The 20,643-nt window shown below is 40.1% G+C and overlaps 1 protein-coding gene across 1 annotated transcript in view; it reads left to right on the forward strand.

Moving 5' to 3' along the window:
- PIK3C2G (phosphatidylinositol-4-phosphate 3-kinase catalytic subunit type 2 gamma) overlaps window positions 1–20,643 on the forward strand; it is a 199,628-nt gene that overhangs the window by 92,927 nt on the left and 86,058 nt on the right. The gene's annotated exons all lie outside the window — the stretch shown is intronic.

Genomic DNA, 20,643 nt, shown 5'->3' on the forward strand with positions numbered 1-20,643 from the left:
GAGAAGAGAAGTTATTAAACTGGTTCTAGCAAAGCATAAAAGTTGCTTGAGGGGCAAGAAACCTGCTGAGCCCCTTTGGGCCCTTCTGCTTGCTGAAAGTCTCTGTTTATTTCCTTGCTACCCTGGCAGGTGCAGGGGGGAGAGCGTGTCAGCTTTTGGGACGGAGTTTTAATCCACCCCTCAGTCTCTGGCAACCTGCCAATCGGTTTCCCACTTGCTTGAGCATTTTTGGCTTTTAGCTGCTCTCATAGGTGGCAGCTGTGGCACACAGTCAGCACAGCTGGCTGGAGCAGCAGGCGGCCAGGAGTACATCTCACAGGCGGGTGCCTTCCCACAGGAGCACTGAGTAATGGGGAGAAGTGTAGTGTCCTCCAAGAGCCGTGGCAGCTGCTTGAAGGTGGTGCTAAGAAACAGGTTTCATTGTCGTGGAAGAGAATGAGTGTTTGTAAGTTTTGGTGGAGCATGAGACTCTGGTATGCTTAGCTCAAGAAAATAAAAAGTTAGGTGAAATCCTTGCTGAAGGCAAAATGTCCTTTTGTAGCTTGCCTTCTAAGTTCTCTTAGAGTTTTGAGTCACTAAAACTTTACAGAACTTTTCTAATTTATAATATTTCTCTACATTTTGACTGACAACCAAGAGAAAAGGGAGTAGTCTCCTATCTTTTCCAGTCCACATCTTGCAGATGAGTAAGAATGTAAGATTAAAAAGGAACTCTTAGAGAAATCCAGCACACTGAAAACAATGTGAATTAGACTATTGATTTCAAATCTAGAACATAGTATTTTATTTTTATTTCTTTTTCTGTATAAAAAAGAACTGTAAGAAGCAAAAGAAACATAAGCAATCTATAAAAAAGTTTAGAAAGATCCCAGTTAAATTCTCTACTACTGGCAGGTTTGTCCCCCAATACTATGTTTTCCAAAGTCGTTACCACTTAGTTTCATTCAGCACTGCAGCATTGGAACAATAGATTATTGCTTCATATTTTCTGAAAGGAAATATATTTTTTCACTGTCAAAACTGGTCTACGTTAACCATAATTTACTTGAAGGCTTCAAAAGATGGAATAAATCAAGCAGATACTCATCTGTCCAACACACTTAATTATCTGAAACATTAAACAGGCTGCCATTCTCCAGCTCTCTCTTCCCACATTATGGTGTCTTTCTCCCACAGTAAGAAGCTATCAAATCTGCTAATTATTAATGAACTTCCTAAATAGCTGTGTAGAGCAGGCTGAAAAGCCCAACCCATTAAAATGGCATTAATGTAAATACAAAATACATCTATTTTATTTTATGATAATTTGGTCCTTCTTACTGATCAGAATCACAAGATCACTTAATCATATTTGTAGCTTTAAACCTGTGAATACTCAGTCCCAATAGATGTTTGGTCAGTTATTTTGCTACTCTGTGTTAGGATTTGAGTTCAATTTATGAGTGCATGTTACTCTAATGAAAAAAGATGCCACTACGTTTGTGTATAAGTGAACCTACTTAAAGTTCAAAAGATAAACTAAAAAAGGTGAAAGCTTTCTGAAAATTAAAAAAAAAAAAAAAAAAAAGAAAAGAGCAACTGGCCTTAATTCTTTTTGCTGCTTCATGATTTATAAGGTAGCACTAAGGAAAATGTTTTTCAGTACATTGTTTCTCCAAACACTGCTTGTCTGATTTATTTTTGTTTTGGCTCCTTTTATACTTGAGAATGTTGAAGCTGACAATTCTAGTTTTTCAGTTATGCTGGAAAAACTCCCTACTAGCTTCAAGTCATATCTATCATAACCCCTCCGCTAATGTAACTGAATATGAAAGATGGGTGTTGTCTTTTGGATATCCTCTGTGGAAATGATTGAACACGCCATTTTGGTGGTCTGTTACTGCGTCTCTGATGCTGGGATGTGATGGACCATCCATGACCCACTCGTGGAGTTGAACAGGACTGAGGGAGCTGAGCGGGTGTTGCCGAGGAAGGGATTCAGAGCAGGGCTCTGTGCAGATGTCACACCAGGCTTTCATCTGTGCCTTTCATCTTTTTTTTCCATTAGAAATGTTTTATTGTTGCTTCCTTCAAAAACAAAACAGAGAGCCAAAGTCTTTCCTGATGGATACCTCACGTAATCTTTGCCTGTCTCAGAGGAACATTTGGGGATGTAAACCAGAGTAGTAATAAATCAAGGAAAGCTTTTGACAAAACATTTGTCTAGTTCTGTCGCTTCAAATGGATAATTTTAAGTCATGAATTTGATGGATGTGGAGGAGTTGTTTTGGGTTTTGTACTGTAAAAGGCTGCTGGAAAAAGATGACTGGAAGTAATCCTTGAAGCTATGTCTTTACATGGAAATTTGCTTTAAGTATTCATTGAGCTAGGCCAATATGTGACGAGTGATCAGCTTTAATAATCTGAAATGTCCAAATCATAAATAATAACAGTAGCTGCAATTTAAAGATGATGAAAGTTTCCCAAATCAGGCTGTAATGATTTTGGAGACTGAAATTCTCAGTCAGAAACAGAACAGCATGGAGAATCTCTCATGCTTCTCTGCTGGGGAGTCATGGTGATACCTGATACGGGCTGCTGAGGTGAAATGTTAGGAGAGCACGCCTCACTTTACATTTGTCAGATATAATATCTAAAAATCTTATTTTCTTCGCATTTCATGCTTGCGCTTTCATTTTTTACCTTTTGTGAATGTGTGGAAACTATTTCATTATGATTTCCTTTTGTGTAAAGCTTTTTTTCTATAAATGGCAATTACTGTATGCAAAATGAATCTGCAGATGTTTCAAAATTACATCAGATTATGTAAAACATTTTATAAGTCTTGCTCTGTTATAGGTCTTTTGCTCTTTCCAGCTTAGCAAGCTTTTGTGTTTTAACTACAGCTGTTTGAATGAGTTTTTGGCAAAATTTGTCTTGAGCTACCCTAGAGAGTTGCTTTCATCCATTTTTCTTCGAATGCGTGTCGCAAACTTCTTACCACATGACTTGAATAAATGCAGTGCAGGCTCTGAGTTTCTTGGATTGATATGTTGGGAGTCCTCATTTATAGTTATCATGCAGTTGATCACAGACTTGTCTGACAGGTTTGAGTTTAGTAAATCATTCCTATTTCTGAACACTTTCAGTGACATCTTTAGGGAAAAGTATGAATAAACAGAGAGAGGCTTCAAGTGGATACAGGGTATTCAGTGTAATGAATTATCGGTCATCTTAATATTGCTGTCAGTTGTACGTTCCTGTGGTTAATATTTCCAGGTTTGATCATCATTCTCCACCAGAATGAAAGCTAGGCCTTGGACCTTTGTCTAAATGACTGAAACATTAGAAAAAGGAGAATCGTGAATTAGACTTTGTTGAATATGTTCCATCAATACATGATTTAACAGAAAATTACTTTGTGAGTAATGGGAATTTTTCTAAGAAAAGAAGTCCCTAATGTAATACCAAATAAAATTATTAATAGGTTTTAAAATAGAAATAAAAATATAAAAAACTATAGTAAAAGGCAGTATTTCTAGGGAGGAGAGGTGGAAGGATTGATAAAAGGTCTTCCCGGCTTAACAGTGCTTGATTAATATAATTCAGTATTTTTAGATATTTGCAGATGATGAGTATTTCAGCATTAAATTAATAAAATCCTTGCTTTTTGAAAATATTTCGTTAAGCATTAATTGGTCTCTGAATGCTCACCTGTACTAAATAGTATACAACTCTGGAATCATAACATTGTCATTTGGATGGGGAACAAATCAAAATTAAGCTGAGAGAGGAAAGAAAGAACTGTCAGGTGAGTTGTCTTTGCTTGGCTTGAACAACGCTGCTAACATTGTAATAACCTCCTTTTAAGAAAGAGAATTAGGAGACAGACCATGTCTCGCATAGTCTCATTCAGTGTTTTCTTGGCAAAGAGCCCACTTGATTAAAACTGGTGTAAGTTAGACCTTTGAATTGAATAACAGAAAGTGACCAGTGTATCTAAAGGAATTACGATTCCTTCCAAATCTAAAGCCTGTCAGACTCTACCCAATAGTTCATACAACCAGTAGACATCTCAGTCAAAAGACAACTGGATGGTTCTTTGGCTTCCACCGTGGTGTCCATCAAATACACAGAACATTGTTGAGTAAAGTTCATGACATAATTTCTTTGTTTCAGAAAGAAAATCAGGCTACAAGAATTTAGTTCTATCTCTGAAAGGCCATTATAAGATATTCAGAGATATGTTATCACAATATTATACCAATAACAGGTGGCTGTTGGTGTAAGGTAGCTAGTAAGGAATTTTTCACTATTTTTTTTTAAATGTTCATCAAAATCAAAGTTTTTCACAGAAACATTAAGCTTAGATACAAACATTCAGATGGTATCTGAAGTGCCAGATGAAGTTGAAAAAAAAAAAGTCAGTATTTATGCCAGTCACTAGAGCCGTCAAAGTAGAGACTTGTGGCTGAGGTAACCCAGTGAGTGCCACATGGAGGTATTTTGAATGATTTGTATTACCCCTCCCCCATATTGTTGAGAAGTACCCTGTTCATTCTAAAGCAAGCCACCAGCATTTTTTTAAACTCAACCTAGAGGAGAGGCAATGCATATTTTAAGACAATCCCTTATACAAAGGTTGTTATATGAGGTACATCTCCTCCACTTGGTGTTCATCTGAATAGCTCAATCCTAAACTATTAACAGATTGTCTTACTTCTTAGCTTGAGAACAGACTGTCTTTTAAAGATAATGATTTATGAAATACCATTTGTATCTCACCTGTGCCGTATGTCACCTGGCTGCTGTTCACTGATCGCTGTTACTTGAGAGAAAACCCATTAGCTTATGTTAAAAAGAAAAAAAATTATGGGGAAAAAAAAAGGTGTTATTAAGCGAGGGGTGGGGTTTAAGACAGGACAAATTGCTGGCAGCATGTGTACGGGAAATTATTTGGTTGTACATTTGATCGAAGCTTCAGTTGCTTGGAGTAGCTATTATTTTTCATTTGTTTGTCTGTCTTTCAAAGAGGCAATACAAATTACCTCCACTGGAAAATTTTAAGAGGTAAATACGAATTTGTTTCTATTCATACTTCATTTCTACTCAGTTCAGGATTTTAGTAAACAGAAGCAAAATAAAATGCTGGATATTGGTCTCATCAGAAAAAAAAAAAAAAGAGGAACGAATCTCCAAGGTGTGGATGAGCCGTGCAAGCAGAGAGCGATGGAGCATTTGCAGCTCTAGAGTCTTGCAGGTTCTGTTGTGTGGATAAACAGATGTGGAAGTAACACCAACACCTTTTGTTAGTATTATTAACGTTATTAATGATGAGAAGAACTGCAGAGGTGATGAATTTTAAGGTATTTTAGGAGATGGCTTTTAGAGATTGCCTGGCCTGAACTAGAAAAAGGATTTCTCTACTGCTGACTTTTCTTGCTTCCCTTAGAAGGATCCAGATAAACCATAGTGAATGAGCAAGCAAATGAATTGTCTTGTCAGTAAAACTAAGGATAGTAAAGTCCTCCTCATTAAAAGGAGAGTGCTGAGATAGGTATTATAATAATATACCATAGTAACAAAAATGTAATGGTCACTTGAATAAAGAAGCAATGGCACATACGCAAGTGGATGATCAGTACCATCCCTCTCTCACAAACTGAGATTTTCCTTTCTCATCTCATCTAATAAATGGCTTGGAGAGTTCAAATCCTTAGACATAAAAGGTGACTCTAAGTATTTCAGTCTAAACAACAAAGCAGCCCTCAACATCTCTCTCAGTAAAATCCTGTTTTATGCTTCTTACTCTTCATTTTTCTAGCTTGTGTAGCAGAGCTTATATCCAAGTAGATTAAAAAAAAAAATCCTTTTCCCTTACATAAGTGTTTGGGTTTCCTGTTCAGATTCTCCTAGCAATTGTTCACAGTCTGTCATCCAGTGAAATTAAAATAACTGTTCCCCCAAGGCCTCCTTATGCTCCATTCCCAGACCACTGCTTTCTCACATGTATGCAGTGGTGGTTTTATATTTACAGATAGATGTACACTGGTGCACATGCCTTCCTGCATGCAGTCTATGTAATGGAATCTATGGTGTTTCATATTTGGAAACTGAAAGCTTTCTTTGAGATTCACTGGAAATGGGTAGAGGATGTAATGTGCAAAGCATCATGCTTCTGGCAACTGAAAGGGTTGAATCTGGGAATTCCCTCCACCTGGCTCTGCAAACATTTCTGTCTTTCCTGCTTCAAGATCCCAATTATTCTCCCAGGCTCAGAAGTCAAGGCAGACTTCACTGGTTTGGGAAGGGAGGGAATTGCCACTATATTTCCAGTGTCTGCACAGAAGAGTGGAACTATGCTTGAAGTGACGCGAAAGAGGCTTTAGACAGTCTAGGAGGCAGAGTAGTCACTGAGGGAACTGAGACTAGCAAAGCAGAATACCTTTATAGGAGAAAGGATGCAGAAAAGCAAAAGCAGAAATAGGTAGAAAAATAATAAAAGGAAAGCAGAGATAAGTAGTACAGTAAGTAATACAGTTCTGCTGCATTCTCTGAGAAGTAAGAGTTAATTTCTCCCCGCTATGAAGTTTAGATTCAGGTGAAGACATCCTGAGAGAACTGGGAGATTTAGAACCATTTCCAAAAATGGCATTATTCCCAAGTATAACCTCTACAGTTACTCTCCCCCCCTATATATAGTGTAATTTTGATTTGATTGCCTACATTGCTATGTGTTCCTCTGGAGACCCTTGTGCCTAGACATGTAACCCCTGTGTGCTTCTACCTCAGCCTAAGTTATTGATTCTAGAAAACAAACAGCCATCAACTTCCCTTTCAGAAGAGCCACTGGAGACTCATACTTGATCATTTCACACAAATCCTTACTCTGACTGAACTGTCCTCCTTTGCCTGACATAGCTTTTCTAAGAACCTGGAAGACTGTAGGCCACATAGTGGTAACTAAAATAGTCAGCTGTTCATTCAGAGGAAGCAGGTCTTACATTTTTTGCATTGCAAACATGCAAGGGAATGTTGTCCAGGCAGTGGCAGAGGCAAAACCTCAATCTCTGCTACTACCCAAGGGTAGTTCTGGCTGATGTAGTTTAGACAGTGTAAAGAATAATGCGGAGTTTTTCTTCATACCCTAAAATGAATCTATATCACAGAAATTTTGAAGCATTTGCTGTTCCTATAACAGTTGGACCCCGACTAGAAGTGCTTACTAGAAATTGTGTTTCAGTTGCAGTGGATTTGATGGGACTGAAGACAGACTAGAGTGATGTTCACAACTTTGAAATGCAGTTTTTTGTCCACTTACTCATGTTACTACTTCCAAAAAGTTATAACGGTCAACAGAATTTTAAGTCTTCCTAAGGTGAACCACCATATCCTTGAAGGCCTGCCTGTTGTTAGGTCATACCTTTTGGAACAAACTAGTATTCTGGGGAATTACCATCATAGGGTCAAATTGCACCTCTGTTACTTCCCCTGTCTCAGGAACTCTCCCAATCTGCTGAGACCAAGCCCTCTGAAAAACCTGATCCAATATCAGAGCTAGCTCTGCTTTGAACAGGGAACAGACCAGAGGACCTCCCGAGGTCCCTCCTGACGCCAGCTCTTGCGTGTTTCTGTAAGTTACAAATGAGTTCTGTAACTGTCCTGGCTTGTGTACTGATGCAGTTTCCACGATCCTTCAATTCCTGAGCCATCAGGGTGGTCCTTAGATAACGTCTGGCAGAAAGGGTGCTCTCATCTTAGGAAGGATTGAGAATATGATTGTTTCCTAAATAAGCAACTTGGTAATTAGGTATCATCTGTTGGATGGAGACTTTCATCGGTAATGTTTTGTGGTGTTCCGCGCAGGTCATGTTACAGCTGAAAGATAGTGTCATGGTGAAAACCACAGGGTAGGATCCCAGACAGACAAGAATGGTCAAATGATATGTTCAGCCCCAAGGAATTCCACTTGCCATCAGCGATCACAGCGTTGGGCCACACCAAACACACCATCACACAAATGTTAATACTGTCTTTCATCCAGAAGTGTAATGAAGTATGCTTCCTCCTACCTCTTGTCAGTTCCTTGATATATAAATTTTGACGTTTGATTGTAGCCAGTGAGGAATTTTATGTTTTACCTTAGAATAAGAGCAAATGGCATAGCAGGAGGGATGTGCACTTCCTTCTGTAGCATCTGAAGAAACCAAGCCTGAAGGCAATCTGAACAAACTCAAAAATATTTAGTAAAAAAAAAAACAAAAACAAAACAACAACAAAAAACCCCTAGAGGGCTAAGTTCAACACTGCTTTTATGAAGAGTTGTTTCTTATACTTTTATTCATTTGTTTCAGTCAGAGGTTTTACAAATATATAATAGAAAATATGAAGAAAAATTGCTAAAATGAAAACCTTTAAGATAAATTACCTGATTGTTCCATTCTTCCCACATCACCAGTCACATGCTTGGGTATAAAAGTTCTGCAACTAGGCAGAAAACATAAAATTTGATTATGATATTATTTGAAAAATAGCTGGATAAAAAGCCGTAAGTTATAAGTGACAGCAAATGCTCTTTGGAATAATAAACCAGTAGTTTTCATTTAGTGTTAAATGAGAAATCATGTTATGTCAGTTGATATTAAATGGGTATAAATGTCTAGATTAGCACAAAATTATCTGATGTCTGGAAAAAAATTTAATTTACTGAATTGATATCAATCAGGCTCATTAGCTTTAGTGTGGCAGCTGCCATCTTGGCTAATGCAGAAGGGATTGAACAGGGATTTCCAGAGCCAAATCCATGGGCGTGGATTAATTTAAAGAACAGTCCCTCATCGTGAGTGCTGTAACACGTTATACATTTTTAACTGTGGGAAGACCTTGTTTCTACATCAGCAAGGGAAGTGGGGTTCTGTCTGGGAAATAGGGCATTGCTATCTGTAATAATTATACTGTGAGCACTACGCACAGAGGAGGTCAGACAGTAAACAAGATTTCAACGCTGCTTAGGCTTGGCATAACAATGGCTGATAAAACTCTGCTTACCTAGCTCAGCTAATTTCTACTTCAACCTGCAGAATTTCCTTTGTCAAGTCTGGTATTAGAAGTCGGTATTTATTCCTCTACTCAACCGTCTCCACAATGTCATTCCATTGTGTGTGATGATTCCTATCAGGAGCAGCATTTTTATTAATTAAGCTTTTCTCATAGGCATTGCTTAGCCAGCTTCTGAGTGACTTGCATAACCCACAGAACTCATGTACGTGGTTTTGTTGATAGGGCAGTTCGTTGAAATTAATTTAAGCAGCCATCGTGGCAAATTTTCTTGCAATTGTCCGTGCTTTGTGCTGTGTGTCGCTCAGAAGTACGTTGCTTGGTCATGGTATGAAAATGGAAAGTCACTTAAATTACAGCCCATTTTAATATCATTTTTTGCATCAGTTTAAAACTGACTCTTGTGGTCTTCAGCTGGTGCCCTGCTTTATCATCAGGAGTTTTTTAAACAGCAATTTAAACAGTAATTTGCCTGGGTCTGCAAGTTTTGCCTATGGCTGTCACCTTGTGAGTACTGCCACCGCTTTGCTTGTAGAAATAATATGGCACTTAGCCATATTAATTTTGGCACACAGATTTTTGCTCACTCAGCAGAGTACACAGTTAAGGAGAAATGTGGTTGGTTTGGGGCTGTGTAATGTAATAGCATTCGGGGCCATGTAATAAGAAGTGAGTGAGCACGTGGATGGTGGGAGGAGGGAGGAAAGTTAGGATTTCTGCCTCTCAGTCTGCTATCCGGCTGCACCCTCACATGGACTGAGCATAAGGACAGCACTTTGAGTGCAAGAAAGGTACCTATAGCAGAGCCAGTGAGTTTCAAAGCCTCAGCAGCATTTTGTGTCAGATGGCTGATCTATATTTATTCTGCCAATGCAGTAACTGCCCCAGGAGAGCACGCTCCACTCTTTACCTGACTCAGGACATATGGAAATATGACATCTGCTTACTGCAATAATAATTCCACAGATGTGATTGTGAATCTTGGAACTAGAGCTGAACTTTTCATCACAACAACTAAATCTTAATTCTGCTTTTCTCATGAGCGAAAAAATGCCCGGGGCTGCTATTTTCTCCCACATGATTGGAAAATGCTGGCTATACAAGTGCCACATGGAAAGGAGGAGGCAATGTTATTAAACAGACCTATTTGCTATGGTATTTACCTCTGTGGCATAAGAGCAGCTTACAAACAAACACAGCATCCTATGATAAGGTAAATAATCCTTTCCTCTTTTCAAAAGGAAAACAAAAATATAGAAAAATTAAAGACTTTTTCCAAGGTCATCCAGAAAGTAAAATGAGGAATTCATGACTTTAGTTCCTATACCTTCCTTAAATTCTTCTGACATTAAAATCTATGACTTTTAACCCCAAGATTATATGGTTTGATCTGAAGAGAGTCATGTAAGATTTGCTTGATAAAAGCTGAAGAAGTAATGCCTTCTTGGTCAGGGGTTCATTAAAAGGGAATTTAGCTTATTCAGAAGTTTATTCAGATCTGGTCCCAGAGTTGAACATGTCTCAGCAGAGGTAAGATGGACTTCTTAAACCTAGATGAAACTTAATGTCTACTACCCAGCAATGAAAGAGCAACAAGCAGTCTGAAATGAGAGATTAATTTCAGCAAGCCCCTGCAATAAGCCAACCTAATTTCACATAGGTCTTGTGCCTCGCTTTCCTACTGTGCCTGCCCTCCAGCTCTTCTGTTTTCCATGGTAACTGGGCCAGCTGTCGACTAGGAAAATACCCTTGGGCCAACTAAAAGAGAAAAGTTTTCTCTTACTAATATCTTACAGCAAGCTTTCCCTGGTACATGAGCGTAACTTCAAATTCCCACTTCTCTTTTTACAAAGCCAATATTTGGTGGCAATACAGCAGTGAAACGGAGGGAAGATCAGAACCAGACCACTATTTAAAAAAGAGAAATCAAAAGATATTCCTTCTCTGCTCTGCTCTCTTCTCCTACCTTTGCAAAAGATAGCATTGCTATACATAAGGGGGAGCAAAAAAATTTAATAGAGACCAAGAAAAGAGGAAGGAAAATACAATGAGAGAGGAAGAAAGAAAGCAGGCCTAGAAGGAAGGGGTATGAAGGTAACAGAAACACTCTTCATGACAATGTAAATGCTTGTTCTTCTGTCCTGCCACTGACAGGAATGAGCTGACAAGAGCTGTCTCTCGTGGTCTCCTGCTTTAATTAAATGGAAACATGATAGGTATCATCTTGTTTGAGGAAGACTGCAGAGTAGCCTTATGCATAAGGAGAACTGCAGTCTGAAGAGATTTCTCCTTTAGAACAGTCAGAATCATGAAAAGATGAAAAGCATTATTGGGACTCTAGAGACTCCACTGCTGAAAAGTCTGATTCTCTGTCTTCTCTTCCCTGAAAACAAATGCGTTTTGCTAGCTATTTTTGAAGTGCAAAGGACCGTATGTCTACATGATGCCACTTTATTTGGGCTGCAGAGGTTCTCTCAAAGTTATTCTTTTGACAAAGTCACACACACACGTGCACAGAGGTGACAAGTTGCTGTGATCTGACGATCTGATCCATGCATCCGTTGTCGCTGTGCAGCACTGGTCCTACTACTGAAGCTGTACTCTTCAGGAGGCATCTCTAACGAGATGCCACATGGCAAATTGCCAGAACAAGAAGATTCGACATCTTACAGAAAGCATGCTACGTCGGATATGAGAGGAACACTTAAAACAGAAAGTTTTGCAGTCTTGTAGTTACACTGAGGTACCATTATTGCTGAAACACCGAAGGCTGTACCTGCTGAATGCTCATCATACCTCCCTATTCCTGTGCGGGCAGTGATCTGGAAAAAGTTCCCTTTATTAGATATTGGGAAAAGAAGGTAAGCAGGGCCGCTAGCTAGAGCAGAGATGGCCAGATGAAAGTAAAGATCCAGAAGAGACACGTCAGGTAGTAATGTGTGATCAGGATGATAGTTCTTCTTGCACCAGTATTACCTGCACTTAAAACACAATGGATCTACAGACAAGTTCTTCCAGAGAGGTAGAAGTGATGCTGCCTTAAAAGAAATGTTAACTCTGCATGTATTCTGAATGTATTGAATCTCATCTATCCTTCCTCTGTGGTTGCTATCTGAGCACCTTGTCTGTAAAAATCTGAGACTCTGCTTGAATGATAACAGCTTTGACTGTAGACATTGTTAAACAGAAATTCTTGTAACTAAGTGCAGAGCAAATAGGAAAACTAACAGCCCATCTCAAGATGCAGAATAAATTCTTTTGAACGACATATTTGCAAAACAGTGTCACTCTGTCTTCCTATTCCCCCCACCTCCCACTCCAAAAGCCAAACCTCTCCCTCCCCATGCCCAGGGTGAGTCATAAGAATGATAACCTGAAAACTCTAGGATTATAAAGTACAGATCTGGCTCAGAATGTATGAATAAAATCTGGAACTGCTCCTAATATGAGCAGCCAAAGGCTGTAATGACCTCGTAGAAAGACAATTTTAGTTTTCTCCCTGAAGCTACTTCTGGTTTAGTATGTAAAAAAAGTAAAAACCACCAACAAAAAAAACAAAAAGGAAAGAAGTGCATACAGCATTTTAAAGTGAAGTTAAGCAAAACATTGCAGTGCAACTTAGGTTCTCAGGTTTAATTCTGCAGTTTTGTTTAAACTGGGATAGCCCAGTGCATGCAGAACCATACAGAATTAGTTCTGTGTCATACATTTTGCTTTATAGTGTCATGAGGGATTTTTTGTTCCAGCTGTGAAGCTAATGGGAAGCTACAGAAGCTATCCAAAGCCATTTTGGTAGACATGAACTACCCAAACAACAGTCAGATGAAGAAAACAATTTTCAGATTTTCCTCAGTGTATTGCTGTGATAACTGTGGCCTAAATTCAGATATAGTGCAAAGCTTAGCAACTCCTTTGGCTCTAGTGGACTGCTTGAACATGGATTAATTTTGCATTTTATTTACATGGTTTGAATGTAGCATAGCTTAGTCACCTCCTGTATTCAATTAATTGCTGGCATATTTGGACATCATCCCATTAAAGCCATTGGGTCTGCTTATTTTAGTGGTGATTATCCCATCTAATCCCATTCATTGCAGGCTTCCAATGTAGTTACCCACTGGGAAGAATACAACAGTTTCTGTTATGCCTGGAATGAATAGTGCATTTCAGTTCCAATGCCACAAATTTACTCTAAGCTATTACAAAGATAGGTGGCCTCTAGCTTTCAGGCTTGCTGATTGTGGTGTTCAGTAAGATACTGCATGAAATTCTGACAATAATACACATTTGTTCTGAGAAGAAAATCCGCAATTTTGAAACAAGCGCAGACAGGGATGTACCTAGTCACATGAAGAAAGCACTGGCAAAGATGGAACCAGAATTTTCAAAATTAATGCCAGACTTGAATATCAACTTTCTCATTGGATTCAAAATAATACTGCCCCATGGATAATCTTTATGCAGATATTAAATGCAATACATTTGTAAGCAACTTTTTTTTTCAGTTCGGAGTACAGTTTTTGAAGGACAAAGTTAATCATTCTTTTTGACTCTCTTTACTGAGACAGTGTTACTTTTTCGTATTAATAGTTGAGAGCAGTTAGACCTCTAGTTGCAAGCCTGAGCTTAAGTCACTCTTGGCCTTAATGACACTTCAGCGTGAAGGCATTTATTTTTTGTAGTTTTGGTTTGATGCTTTATTAGGGTGGGATATTTGGCGAACCGTGAACCCTCACTCACGGATCCCAAAGCTATCCAAGGTCAGCGCTGTTGTATACAGATGTTGGAAACAACCGCTAAGTCTGTTACGTTGGTGTTCTGCTGCAGGTGGGTTTTGTGTTCATGATTGATAGCTTGCTAATAAATTTGGCCCTCTGCTGCTTGCAGACCCCACCCAATGAAGAGAAGCAGACTAGAAAGAGACTGACTTTGCTAACAATTTGTTTTATTTTTTCTTATTTTACAAACTGGAGCAGAAAGAGACAGATAATGTTAGCACTTCTTTTTACTAAGCAATTATTGTAGCTCTTATATTGGCGTTAACATGACCATTCAACAAATTGGAGAAGACACGTTCTGAGGGTGATTACTTCTTGTTTAGACCTTAGACCAGGTAGCATCTACTATCTGGTAGTGATAGCGCACCTGTGCACCATTATACTCTCCTATTAATTCTTGATGCAGTTAATTTTCAAGGTATATGCTCTTTCTTCTCCAGACAAAACCAGTTTTATCCGGGGTTTATTTTCTTACTACAGAAGCGTGTGCAACCAACTACTGTATGTATGAAATAAAACACTGTTCTGCTAGGCAACCTTAGCAGGGTTTGGCAACTTACTTGCATAGCGTAGCACAGCCTTTGTTTTCACTGATCTGCTAATTTTTGTGAGTCAGCAGGACATTCATTCCACAGTTAAGGCATTCAGTGGGAGTGGGGGGAACTGGGTTGTTTGAATCTACTGAATCAAGTGATTTGTCTGGATGCAAATTGTGCTGCCTTGTTCATAGAGATCTTTGAGAGAAGATTAGCAAATAATGGGAACTAGTCCCTTGGCTCCCATAGAAATGTTGTGTTTCTCAAGCCTTTATAAAAAGTCTGCAACAACGTTTTGTTGTCTAAGGGAGAGCAATGTGTTAGACATCTGTTCTAAGTTATGTTATAAAAAAAGAATCAGAAAAACAAAAGCAAATGTATCACGTGGTTTCTTAAAACAAAATTTCACTTGAAGCAGAGGTGTTTTCCGTTCAAGGATATTGCTTTGAAAAATGAGTCTGAAAAGCAGCTCTGTGACGTGAGAAGCAGCAGGTAAAACTGACTGCAGGTTTCTTATGTGAGAGGTGTGAAGAGCCAAAAGTGGGCAGGTGCTGCAAGCTACTGAACAGCTGCTGCTCTTCCATCCCGGAGACTGGCTTGGTTAGAAAGATTCCGAGATAATATTGTACCACACTTCACTGCGTCTACTCAAGAAACGTAAACTTCCATTCTCTTCTTGTTCTAGAATAGAAAGAAAGAGGAAAGATCAGCAGAGGAGGCAGGGTTCTGCCAGCCCTCTTGTGCCTCTCCCTTTCTGCTGACTTTTTACTCGGTCAAAGAAAGGGAGGGTGAAAGGGAGTTTGGTCTTGGTCCTTCCCATCAAGTGGATGACCTCGCACTGTGTTTCTGCAAAGCTGTGGAAAATGCCAAGCACTACAGTCATTTGGGAGAGCTGCTATGTCCCTTCTGTCTTTGTTGTACATTAACTTTTCTGCCTAATTGACTTCGCTCGCCATTCTCCCCTGCAGAAATTGTGTTGTTCTCAACATGTTAGGCATTTTGTGCTTCTCAGTTGTTCGTTTGTTTTTACGTCTGTTGCTTTGTTGTTTGCCATGCCCCAATAGGCCTACACAGAATGATGCTGTTATTTTCTGTATTTTCCTTTCTGACTTGTAGTACATAAATCGCACTTTCCTAGTTAGTTTAAAAAGGGAGGTATTATCCTCTATATACTTTTTTAAAGGAAGTTGACAGAGATAGCCTGTATGTTTCTCTTGAATAACAAAGGACCATGAGAACAGAGACACTTTAAGGCTTTCCAGTAAGGATAATGAAATTAAATTTTGCTGTCCAGTGAAGGCTTATCTCACCGAGGCTGGGAACAGAGATTACACTGCAACAACTACAAGTGTTCCGTTCTGTTCTCTGAAGCAATAGCTGCCATCCTATGGACACATTCCTGGGAGCTTCAGCAAGTTCAGTCATCCATTCTAGGCACTGGCAAAGAGATCAGAAAAGCCACAGGCATATTTGCCAGCTTGGCACTCTGCTGCCTTAGAGTTTGGCTGTGTCTAAAGAGGCTGTGCCTGAGCAGACCAGCTAGCAAGTGAAAAAGATGAGTTCTGCAGACTTGGCTGTACTCTAAAGAGGAGTAAGGGGAACTGCGGGCATAGGGGATGGAGAACGATGGGTACTTGTTGGTATCTGGAATTCATTGGAGTTCACAGTGTTTGTGCAGTACTTGCTATGTTGATTTCTCTATCAAAGGGATTATTCGCGTTGTAACTGGCAGGGAAGTAAAAACCTTGTCCAATGTAATCTTGGGGAGATAAAAGAAAAAACTAAGAAAAAGTTTACTTGCAACTGAGTAATTAATAGCAGCAGTTGCCCACTCATCCTCATGGCCCATCACAGGCTCAACAGAGGTATTAATCTTCAGCTGCACATTTTTGTCATCTCTCTCATCCTTGTGCCTGCAAGTAACTTGCAGTGGGAATTAAGAAGCTGCAAAGCCCAAATGCAACCCCACTGGCAAACCACCCCGGTTACTTACTCTCCTGTTTAAGAACGCAAACAGTTAAATGTTTTCTTCAAGGAGCTGAAAATGCAATCTGTCATGTGCTTCAGGTGTGTGCCATAGCTCCATGGCTCCATACAGCACACAGGACAGCTTAGGAGTGTTGCAGGATGTCTGATGGAAATCAAGATGGCTGGCAACCTCAGACAAGGAAGCTGTGCAGTGATAGAGAAGTGTGTGTGCTAATCTTTGATACGAAGGGCGGTGGAGAATCAATTATTGCTATAATGAGCAGCAGTCTTGTACTAGCGTTCTCTGCATACGTGACTCGTCCTGCCTCCGGCTTAGTGAAACAGAAAACAAGCATAAAATATACCATCACAACAAAGCGCATTGACTTCCTTGGTCAAGTTTACCGAAGATTGACCAAAGACAGTAAGTAGCTCAGCACTCACCTTAAAACCCTAAGGCACCTCATTTTCATGGCGTCTCTCTGAATTCAAAACACCTTAAGCACCGAGTACAGAGTGTGTGCTCTGGTAGGCACAGCTTTTGTGCAATAAATACCTGACATCACTTGGAAACGAATTAACTAGGGTCACTACTCATGTGTATGCCACATGTAAATAACCCAGTCAAACTGTACCTCACCTCACTCTTTCATAGCAGGTAGGGGCTAAAACCTGCAATAAGATACTGGAGATCCTGGCCTTTTCTGGGGTTTCTTTTGCTACGATGTGGTTTAACAGGCTACCTGCAAGCTAATCTGTCCTGTCAAGCATTCCTTTCTGGTTCACGCTGCTCCCTTTTCTGAAGGAGACAAGGAACAGATGTTCAAGCAGCAGAGCTGTCTGAGCAGCCTCACTCTTTCATTTGTCTGCCAAATCCAACTCAGAGGGTGGACTGTGTCTGCTGCAAGGCCTTTGGAGCACCAGCTTCTGTATCTCCCCACACCACAGAAGGAGAATGAGGACAGCTCACCTGTTTTGGTACTAAGATCCATCCAATCTTATTCCTTTCCTTCCTTTTTCCCCTTCCTCCCCCCCCCCCCCCTTTTTTTTTTTTTTAATTTTCCTTTTCTACGTAGCTGCTGGTTTACCCTGTTTCTCCTTCTTTGACACCACAGCCAACTCAGCATGATTCCAACCCATCTTCCCTTCTGCCCGGTGGCAAAAATCTCTCCAGCACACTTATGATTTTGTACTTGGAAAATACACACGCTTCTGCAGCTGCAAGCATCAGAAAAAGGGGTTGGAGCCACCTTGCAGGCATGGAGCGGGTGCATGCAGAAAGTAAGAGAAGCAGCTGCTTGCCAGAGAAAGTTGGAGGCATCTTTCAGGGCACCCCAGGATCTGACTTGGACCCTCTGAGTGCTGCTAAACTAGGGGCAGTCTAGTTTTGCTTCTTTACTAAATTTCAGGTCAGCATCCTTCTGGTTTCAGCCCCGTTGTGCTATTTGCCAGAAGTGACCTAGGGACAGTGTATCTGAATTACCCTGGCCTTGCTGAGAACAAGGGTGTTTGTTCCAGAACCCTGAAGAGTAAGTCTCCCTGTTGTTAGGAGCTAGATCCTCTGTATAGGCCTGGCATAAAGCCAGGCTTTTATATTGAGTTCTGTCTTTCAGAACCCTGTGAAAATTGTCAGAAACCCCCCCACCCACCTTTACATATTTCCTTACTGGCAGTCTTGAGTTTTAAATCATTCCAATTTTGTCTTCCTCTGTCGCAGCTAGGCATCTTGTCCTCACTTGAAAATTTCATTAGTGTCTTGAGCGTTTCTCCATCCTGCAACTTCAGAAATTGCGGGCTTTCCTATCTCTGCTGAGCCCTCACAACGGCAGGGTGAAGATGTGTGGGCCAGGAAACTGGGAAGACAGAATTACAACTGCATATTTGTTCAGTTGTTGAGTAAACATTTCAGCAAAGCCTACAATGAGTCACCACATTAAAGGCTGTCCTTTGTACCCTCCTTGGGACTGCTTTTATAAAATGAATATAAAAAAGTCAGATCCGGTTAATCCAAATCATTTTACAAATTAAGGTCTACAGGCTTTTAAAAGCACGCCTACCCCAGTGGGCAGGCAGAAGGAAGCTGTGCTGCCTGTACCACAGTCACCAGACACATCTGGAGTGCAGAGCCCCGAGTCCCTCGTGGGGCTGCTGAGGAAGCGCATGCACTGTCAAAAGCTGCTGTGTGGATTCGGACTGTGGCGTGTGTGCTGGGCTGTAGCTGGCATGGAAGTGGATTTTACTAGTGAGACCATGATGACTGCCTCAACTTTCCTCGTGGACCGGACTCAAGAAGCACATGTAAGGGGATTCAGACTCCCTATATCCTCTGTGCTCATATACACCTTGTGCATAAGCTATGTGAATCTGGCCCATAATCCTTTCTCAGGTTGAAAAGAAATCTTTATATCGTACGTGTAGATAAGCTTATTTTCTGTGAACACTCAGCCATAAGAATAATCAAAAAATGATCTGCCTTTTGCAGGGAGTAGCTTTGTTTAAAAAAGGAGAACATTTTGGTTTTGCTATTCTGCTTCCTGTATGTGAAATTCTAAGCTTTTCATCTTAGGGAAACAAAATTTGTTTTAATGTTCTGTATATCTGACAGGATTAAAGGGACTTCTCAAACATGAAAAGTTAGCCTTTCTAGAAGGCCTAAATATGTACCATTAAAAATGAAGTAGGTGAATTAATATGATTTAGATGCTCAGGAGCTGATTCCAAAGAAAGCCTAAGTGCTGGCAGAAAATTCTGCACCAACATAACCCAGGCAGTTCAAAATAGCCATCGCAACAACGTCGTCTTTTCTTAAGTGCACTTGCACTTGTCTCTGCAGGGCAGAAGTGAACAAGTGCTCCAAGAGAAATGCAAGCTGTTTAGCTGGGCTGAGACTGAGCTGGGCTCTGCTTCGGGAGACGAAAATTCCTGCCCATGCAATAATTTGGACTGTGCTAGTAATGCTTTTGTTTAAAAAATAATCACCAAGCCTCATCCTGACTTGCTGTTGAAGCAGACAGAGTATGCTTTTGTTTTAAATCACCTTGTTTGCCTACAGCTGAGCTAAAAGGCCACTGCAGGCTGTGATTCAGTGCCCCAAACATAGGCTGTTTTACACAGCGTAGGGCATCTGAGAGATCTGCATGGCAGTGGCACACGTGAGATATTGCCTCTAGCAGACCCATGCCCTTCCAAGGCAGGAGCTGAAGGCCAAATAGGATTTCCCAGGGTATCTAAAATGGCATGAGGTATCTACATTTAAGCAAACGAATCCCATCCTGTGGAATCTTGGACTTACTCTGCTTGAAATCTGGAAGCATTAGTTTATCTGCTGTCATATGTGCCTGTGCTCTCAGCCCTTTTCAGTTTGGGGAGGTTCAGGGTAAGAATACAGCTGTCTCTGTGTGCTGGGGTTTGCCTTCCACCAGGCAATGCAATGACAATTTGTATTTGTTTCCAATCCAAAAAAAGTAATTATTTGTTTTTACTAGTCTACAGAAAGAAATGTCATTTCAATCTCCTCCAGAGAGTGCTGCTGATAAACTTCTCATATTTCTTCCCTTTCATGTCTAGGCATTTCTGATAGAAACACCACACATTCTTTTAAGATTTTCAGTACTTAGAAACCCTTAGATGTTCAGAGGTTTTGTGTAACTGGAAAGGCTTTTCAGAAACCAGTAGGTGATATTATTCTGCATTGAATTATATAGGAAAAGAGGACGTAGAAGGATCATTGCCTTATGAAAGATGACAGGAATCCCTCATACCCAAATGATGCAGGGGCTGCGGTAGCAATATTGTAATGCCTTATATGTGATTTGAAGGAGTTGAAGTGTCTCTAGGAATTACAATTTTTTACCTTTAAATGTCAGTCCTCGATATATATCTTGTTCTTGCTTTTTGTTATGTGACATATTCATGTGTGATGTGCCTTGAAAGTCAACAGCTTCTCTGATTTCTGTCCTATGAAAAATAGCGTTATTTGTTAGGTTTGAGTAACCTCATCAGGTGAGGGAAACTGAATGAAGATTCAGACATTCATAAGGAAATTAAGGTTTGAGATGGTCTTAAGGATAAAGTTGTGGGGAGGAAAGTTCAGACAAAAGCAAAGAGCAGTTCATCAGTCCTTCAGGCAAAGGGATGTTAGTAGCAATATCAAGCTGATGATTTCATCTATACTTACAAAAATAAATTAAATGTGTGCAAAACCTCTGGCCCAGATAGGGAAAAAATTTCCCAGTGATCAATTAACTAAAAAACCTACTAAACTCCACAGCTTTCCTGGCCCAAAGCAATGTGCAATTAGAGAAGACTGCATGGTAAACATGGGG

This window comes from Egretta garzetta, unplaced genomic scaffold (genome assembly GCF_000687185.1).
Source record: "Egretta garzetta isolate BGI_Z169 unplaced genomic scaffold, ASM68718v1 scaffold81, whole genome shotgun sequence".
Classification (NCBI taxonomy): domain Eukaryota; kingdom Metazoa; phylum Chordata; class Aves; order Pelecaniformes; family Ardeidae; genus Egretta; species Egretta garzetta.